The sequence below is a fragment of the Lampetra fluviatilis genome, chromosome 2 (assembly GCF_964198595.1).
Source record: "Lampetra fluviatilis chromosome 2, kcLamFluv1.1, whole genome shotgun sequence".
Taxonomy (NCBI): Eukaryota; Metazoa; Chordata; class Hyperoartia; order Petromyzontiformes; family Petromyzontidae; genus Lampetra; species Lampetra fluviatilis.
In genome coordinates, this window is record NC_136276.1 from 4,801,989 (window position 1) to 4,810,287 (window position 8,299).

Consider the following 8,299-nt stretch of genomic DNA (forward strand, 5'->3'; position numbering starts at 1 on the left):
AATTCAGTTTGTTTTTACTACTATCACCTCAATGCTGAAATCAGCTGAAATCAGCATTGAGGTGGTGCTCATTTCCTCGTTGCCACCCTGAAACGGTGGTGGAAGTTCCATGTTGCTATGACGAGGGTGAGTGTCTCCATAGAATACTCGCCGATGATTTTCCCCACGAAGTGGTCCTCATTTATTTTTAATCAGTGATGGTCACCTGAGTCTATCACCAAACAGGAAACACTGATAATAAAAACAATTCCACACAATTATTGTAAATGCAGTCGTGTTGGGTGGTGGATAACAATACGTAAAGACCAAACATTACCCCGGTTGTGTTTGCTGTAAACCTGGTTTACTATGTGCGTAACCATGTAAGAGCCAATTCAATGTGTATGTTCCATCGTCTATATTTCATTAATGTTATAACGATGCAATAGTTAAAAATAATTTGCATGTCTGGAGGTCATTAATTAAATTGATGCCGTCAGATATGTACAAATAATTGTTACAATAGTAAATTGTAAGCAATAAAGTATGTATACAACAACAAAACCTTGACTTTTCTTTTGTCAGCAGTACTGTATAATTACAGATTTGTGCTGTGATATTTCCAACGAAAGATGGGGCATCATTTAAGATCAGACATTATTAAATATGTTTGCTATTTCTTATAATTATTGAACGGAAATTCAATTCATGGAACCAAACTTAACTCATCCAATCTAGAGCTGGAAAGATTGGAGGGTCAAGTAAATTGATCAACGAGAAATGGTAAATGGCAACTTCTTTGTGGCAGATTATCTAGGCCACGTAAAAAATTGGTGGCCACCCTGACTCCCGAAGGCAGGCAACCCCGGACAAGCCACGCCCAGCGTGACGCGCCTGACGATGCTGATGACGACACCAAGGGCGGCCCATCGCCTCCCGTCCAGCAGTAATTGAGAGAATCGAGATGGGGCTTTTTTATCACACTTTCTTTGGGAAATCAGATGAGTCGACTAATCGAACGGATCATCAGTAAAGTAATCGGTTACTTAAATCATTGCGCAGGCCAACTCTAATCCAAACGGTATCATATCTAAAACCCGCTTCGACAGGAGCCATGAAAACCTCATCCCCAATACGCCATTAGCCTTTAACTAAACAACCACGGCCACTGTGCATCACAGCTACTGAAGCGTGCCCCTCTGGGTTAAAGTTTCACCTTGCAAGTTTAATAAGTGGCGGCAGAGATACCTCCTATCCAAACACTGCAGCACAGTGGGGCCCAAGTGGCAGCATCAAGCAGCAGCCATGCATGTCCCATCTCAGTGGCCGCCCATCCTAATCTTGCCCTTTTCACACCTTTGTGAGTTAAACATCTACCAGCTTTAGAGGGGCAACTCTTCCCACCCATCTAAACGTACCCTGCCTCTTCCGCACCCCATCACGCGTGCCACAAATACCTGGGAAGTCGGGCAATGTCATGAGCATTCGCTCTTGAGAAATTTTATTTTCACACGCGCGTACACATTTGTGATTTTATATGGGCACGCAGAATTTAAAACAAGCAGGAGTCAAAAAAGCAATTATCTCATAAATATACACGCGTACGTACATTTTTGGTGGAATCTTCATCATATATTGGTATTTTACGAGGGTTTACAGGAGAGAAAAAATATACCACAGATGTTCAGATATAATCTGGTCATAAATGTCATGTCACACAAATTGTCAAATGATATATGTGATGCTGCAAACCGATTCCGTTGTTTGATGATCCAAAAAGACATCCGTGGGCCAAATTATATATTTCAAATCGCAGTGCCTTTATAATAAACATTTACAAACTTTTAATTCAAACGAGGAGGCACTCATGTTTTCAGCAACCACGTTCGTCTTGCTTATAAGATTAAATAGTTGTGAGCGTGTTGTTGCTGTGCTTTTGCCGTCAAACAGCATATTATGTCAATGCTTATGCCAAGCTGTCTAGCCATCACAGACATTCGGCTCCTTAACAGAACATATTTGTTAATATCCCATGACAACACAAAATCAAATACTGTGACGTCTTTGTCCATTGCTGAGTTCGTGTAATGTATGTGTCTTATCATCACCATAGGCATCACAGAAATATTTTAATGCACTTAATTAAGTAAAATTACACACAGAACATGTAATTTAGCTATGCGAGTGAAAATATGCAAAATTTGAGAAGCTGCTAGTAGCCACTTTACGTTAACGCAATTGTTTTATTTGAGAAGTATTTAGCAAATTGGTAAACCTACACCCACTGAATCCTATCCTCTGTTGAACACACCATGTGGCATTGCTGTTTTTGTGAAGAAGTTACTCCCTGCCTAAATTCTGATTAAGTGGAACAGCGCTCACTCAAGTGCAGAAAGCATAAACCAACAACCAATTACGACAACCTAGAGTGCACATTAGAGCAATCAGCTCTCACTTCACACCTCCTAAGTACTTTCTTCATTCAAGCACTGCAGTCACAGAGGGCTCCCTCCACAGTGCAGCGTCGGCTGCAAGAGCAGCTCAGGGTAATCACACCACGAGGGTAAGCTGCTCGTACTGGCATTAATCAATGTTGAATCTGGACACACATAAGTAATCTTGGGATGTGGCAATTGCATTTTAATATGGAATTACCATATTCACTGGGTGTAGTTGCTCAGTTTAGAACGGTTAAAGGTGCAGTGCAGCAATTTATTGAGGGTATTTTGGGCAGGTATCTTCGAAGAGGTGGGAGTATCGACAATTTACCCCACCACATGTGACCTGGCAATCGGCTAACCGTGGTGTATTAATTTATACTACTGAGTGGACACAAGTGGGAGGAATCTGAGAAACCTGCCCCATTGTGTTCACTGTGTCTTTGCCTCTTACGCATATGTTGAACTTCTTTCGCACCGCACGTAGCCAAACGTGCCAATCAGGGATGCGGGGGTAGGACCACAAACTGAACACAAAAAGCAGCTCTAAAGAAATGAGTTTTCAACCTATGGCCACTGCCTGTGTCTGAGTTCACAATGCAAATTACTGTGACACAAATACTCTCGTGACTCTCTATATATGTTTAAAGACAGAATTGCACTTCAGTAAAATGCGTTTTTATATGCACAGTCGGTGTTGCTTTGTCTTTCTGAGATAATTACTCAGGGATTGCGTAAAACAAACTTTTCAGGCTATAATGTATAACATTGAAATTAAATTAACGGTTGACAATTATTTTTTTACACCAAGACTTTTATTCTAACCCGTTAATTTTGTTCACATTTTTCAACTGCAATTGTTTCAATTTTAGGAAATTCACATGATGGACATAGCTCATAAAATAAATTGATTTTTAAAAGTGTCCTAAAAAATATTCAGGAAATAGAGCTGTTTATGTTTTTAATAGGTCTGCTCAGTTTCCTGAATGCCTGTTGGATGAGTTATTTACACATCCATCCCATGGTCTTGGTTCTTTCGGTAAAGTCACGTAGAAGGGAAATAATAAAATAATACAAATTAAACATAATAATGAATGATTCAGACGCTGTCTTTCCGACAGACCTGTTCTTCACCTGAGGACGGCTGCTTGCGTTGTGGCCGAAACGTCGTGAGAATTATTTTATTATGTTAAATTTTAATTATTTTATTATTTCCCTTCTACGTGACTTTACCGAAAGAACCAAGAAGATGAATCCCTGCAGTCACGAAAGCTTTAAATCGAAATCCATCCCATGTTTATGATCATCAGCCATGGTGAATCCACTGCTGGGTGAAGTTCCTCCCCCAGCTGCCACCATCTGTCCCGACCCTGTGATGTAAATCATCGAATTAGCATTATAAATTAATTAATTTCATCGCTCTATCGCCCTGGTAAACGCTCTCTCAGACACGTTCCAGTCCTTGGCCACCACTCAGTCAGTATTCTCAACCACCAACGTTTCATCCCTTCTCGCGACGTGTTCTTAAGAGTCCTTGTGTTCAGAGTTTGAATGGCGTCATTAGCCTGAGTGTGTTCTCGTTATCCACCCGTTCTTCTTTCTGTCTCTTAATGAAAGTCCAAGCATGGATCTGTTCATGCTTCTTTGCGCATTTTTTTTTGTTAATGACCATTTTTTTAAGAAACGTACATCATAGCAATTGGAAAAAATGACTCACGGTCACAATCAAATTGTCGCTGTATACTTTGCTGGCGCTGCCAGTTTCAGGCAATTCGCCCTTCTGTGATTCACTGGCCAGAAGTGACTGCAAGTGTGACTTGAGTGGAATGTTTTTGTGTTTACAGACTGCAATTTAAACTCTAAGTGCTTTGAATTTTCTTTAAGAGTAACCTATTAACCTTTTTTTTAATATTCCCAGTTGTAAAAATTACCTCTTTACCAGAAATAAATGACGTTGTAAGCAAATATTGTATGCTGTGTTTTTTTTTTTCTTGTGAAGCTTCACTGAAAATGAATACGTTGACAAGTTTCAATGTTGAGATACAATGTAGGTTAGGATTCACCGATGGCTACTGAGAATTATATACGAATTCGAGAACATTAATTGGAATAAACATTTTTTTAAAAATATATATTATTATGGTGAAAAATATACTCAATGACGATCTTACGTGGAATAAACTGCACTCAACATGTGCACCCGGGGGACATTTTTTTCCACTCAAATACAAAGTCGCTCTCATCAGGAAACAAAATTGGTTGTCTACAAATCGAGTTTCCATTTTTATTCCACCACAGCCGATTGGCAGGGTAGATGTGGCGAGGCAAAGGGTGGGCGGCTCCCGACCTCTTCCAAGACGGCTGGCCAGCTTGAAAGAGTACGTAGTGTGGAAGAGGTGGTCAAATACCCCCAATAACCTTCAGAGGGCCTCCAGAGAGCTCCCACTGGAGTGGAGGTCACTTTCGCCAGCAGTGGCATGACCAAACAATTGCAGGGCTGCACCTTTTACCGTTTTATATCTTACTCTTTGGTTCTTTCGGTAAAGTCACGTAGGTATAAAATAAAATAAATCACGACGTTTCGGGCGCAACACAAGCGTCCGTCATCAGGTGTCTTGTCAAGTAATTTAAAATATACGCACACGCGTGGTAATGTATTGCTTACAATAATACATTAATGAAACTATCTCAAAAATGGTCTATTACATACAATGTAGTTCCCCCCCCCCCCCCATCTCAACAACCTCAAACCGGGTGCACCTCTGACTAGACTTGTATGTTAAAGCGGCTCCTTGAGCGAGTGGGGAAGCAGCCACACACAATGTGCCCTATGCTACACATACATGTACGCTGCACTTATCTCGCACCGTACGTAGCCAAGCGTGCCAATTGGTACGAGGGTGCGAAGGATCTCCCGCAGTGAGTCGGGGTGGGGGGGGGCTGTCCCTGCAAAACTGCCGCCGGTTTCTCACTGCGCCAGAGTTTCCTGCGAGCGAACACATTCGCGTTTGGACTGTTTTCGTTGAAAAAAATTATAATCTTTCAGTCCCCCCATTTTTTTTACCTATATCACCTCTTGCCACGGCAGCTCTCTCGCCGACTTCAGCATTTTCTTGCTGTGGTTGTCCCACCTGATGAGGTTGGCTTGTGTTGTGATCGAAACGTCGTGATTTGTTTTTATTTTATTTCTACCTACGTGACTTTACCGAAAAAACCAAAGAGCACAGTTTAATATTTACTACACAGAGAAATGTTTGTAATGATGGATTATACCTTCAGCAGAATGCCAATTTAATGTACTGATTTTGTGTTCAGTTTTTCCTTCCCCCTGCAACTCCGATTAGCACGGTTGGTTATGTAGGGTGCGAAAGAAGTTCAACATACATACAATGCTGCTGAAATTATGCACTCCCAGACAGCTTTGGGGGCCAATGGTTGTGTAAAACAACACTTTTATTGTTTAATGTGGAGAGATATAGGTAGGGGTTGTATTGTGTGATCTCTAGTTTCAAAAGGGATAAACCCCAATTTTGCATATAAAGAGGAGACACGGGTGCACTCGCTGACGGGTAAGCCGTGTGTTTACTTTGTTGTGTGGAGCAAGCACGCCGAGTGGTTGAGCACTGCACGCAAGCTACACACAAGTGGGAATGATTTTACTGGTAGGAACCTTCTGGTTACACCAGCCCACAGGGGATTATTGTGTCCGTCCGTCCGTCGTGCATCCAAAAATGGGAGGGGTGTGGCTGGGTGGAGAGGGGAGGGTGGGGAGGGGCTCGGTGGGGAGGGGCTGGGTGGGGAGGGGAGGGTGGGGAGGGGCTGGGTGGGGTGGGGCTGGGTGGGGAGGGGCTGGTCACCCCGTGGTGCCCTTATAAAACTCAACGTTTAACCTACTCACGCCGGCTTGTGCCCGCCCTCACAGTCGGCCATATTTGCGGAATACACCACGCCGCCGTTGACCCTGGCCATTGACCGAGCAACCCAACGTTACTACCAGCTCCCTCCGCAGGAATGTGTTTTCAAAAAACGTGTATATGTTTGCAACTTGTGTTTATATAATTGTTTCAAGTAACTACGATCCCTCAATATGGCACCATCTCCTCCTCCTCATAAGATGCCACACTGGTGCTGTGAGGATGTGCCTAAATTAGGAATAGTTTAACCAAGCGCCGATGGAACGATGGGAGCAATTTTGACTTAGCCTGTGTAGACATTCGGCTGCTTGGTGTGATGGCTTGAGGTTGGTTTGTAATGCGAATTGATGTGTTTACTCATCGCGATTCCGACCCTTTCTACCGGCGCTTTTAGTTTCACTCATCAGCAGTGCCTACAAAAAAAATAAGTAAACCATTATATACGGACGAAATGGAACATTTACACTTGTACTGTGTGGTGTTGACGCTTGCACGGTGGACAAATCAAAAGTTTTTTTTGGTTTGGCCATGTTTGTTTGTTGTAGTACGGAGTTAGAATGATGGATTTAATCTAAGTTGTCTTGTGGTTGTTGTTGTTTGACTTGCATCCCACTGGGATTTTTGCACACAGCGTTGGTGTATGGTGCTTTTTCTGGAATTTTTTTGCAGTTTTTTCCTGGATTTTTCTGTTTGCGCATAGTCACTTTAAGATGTTTTCTAGTTCATGTTTTTGTTTGTTGCGGTTGCACCCGATTCAAGAGCCGAATGGCTCACAGGGCTATACCAAATAAATGAAACTGAAAACTGAACTTGCCGCGGTACCATTCGCGTCTTCACACATCGCTTAGCCAACGTGGGACAAGAATGCCGCCACGCACGCACACACACACAGAGCGCTCCCAGCGTGCAGTAGTAGCAAGTCTGCTATGCGATCCGCAATGTCGCGTTGCTCGACCCCTTCGCTGCGTGACAGACGTGACCAGGCGGACGAATAGCTACGAAGAGCGCAACAATGCAGGTGGGTAAACAAGAGTGTCAGGTGGGAATCAACCCGATCATCGGCTAACAAGTGCTCGTGCAATCTCACTGTTGTTTGTTGAGAAGCAGGTTTTCGCCATTCTTTACACCCCTTGGGTTGTCTCAAGAAGCAGATGGATAACGATCAGTTTTCAAAACAAAACATCCGAACGAGACATCGCCTCCTGTGCACTTTGATGCCGAGGTTATGACGCAGGTGCGTTCCTGTCGTAGGCAGGGGCAATGAGTGAAGAGGGCTCCTTTTTAGAGTTCTCTTGCACACAGTAGTGAGGCAAACATCGGACTTGGATTATTACATCTTTAACACTTTATTATTTTAATTCATATTTGGATTTTTTTTTACGTGTCTCCACGCTCAAAAAGATCAGCCAACGTTTATATTGGTGACCCTCAGGTGGTGGTGAAAATTTTACATCCGCATTTGTGGATGGATGGATGGGTGGGCCAGTCTCTTTAGATCCCTCACCTCCCTCTGCATGGTCAGCCACACGATCACCGGATCTCCCTTCTGCTTCTGTCGCCCTGCACTGCAGCCCACGGTAGACCTCTTTCCACGGTGCGACTCAACGACCTCCTCCTTCTCTATTACGAAGGAACCAGGACCACCACTGTCAGGCATCACTTATCCGTGGAACGCGACCCCGCTGCAGATTCACAGCATTCAATCTACAGGGTGGTTCAGATGTCTTGTGACCCCCGAACATGTTTTTTCGTACTTTGCGTATTCAATTCTGTTTGAAATGAATTTAAATTTTAAAATATTCAAGTTTAGCGAATTCAATTGGGCTCGCAAGACATCTGGAACACCCTGTACACCTAGTTTTCAGGGAAAATTCAAGGCCCCACCTTTTTTCGCCTGGTTTTCGAACGACACTGATCTTGGCTGTGAACTAATTGTACACATTATAAATTGCAGTTATATTTATTACA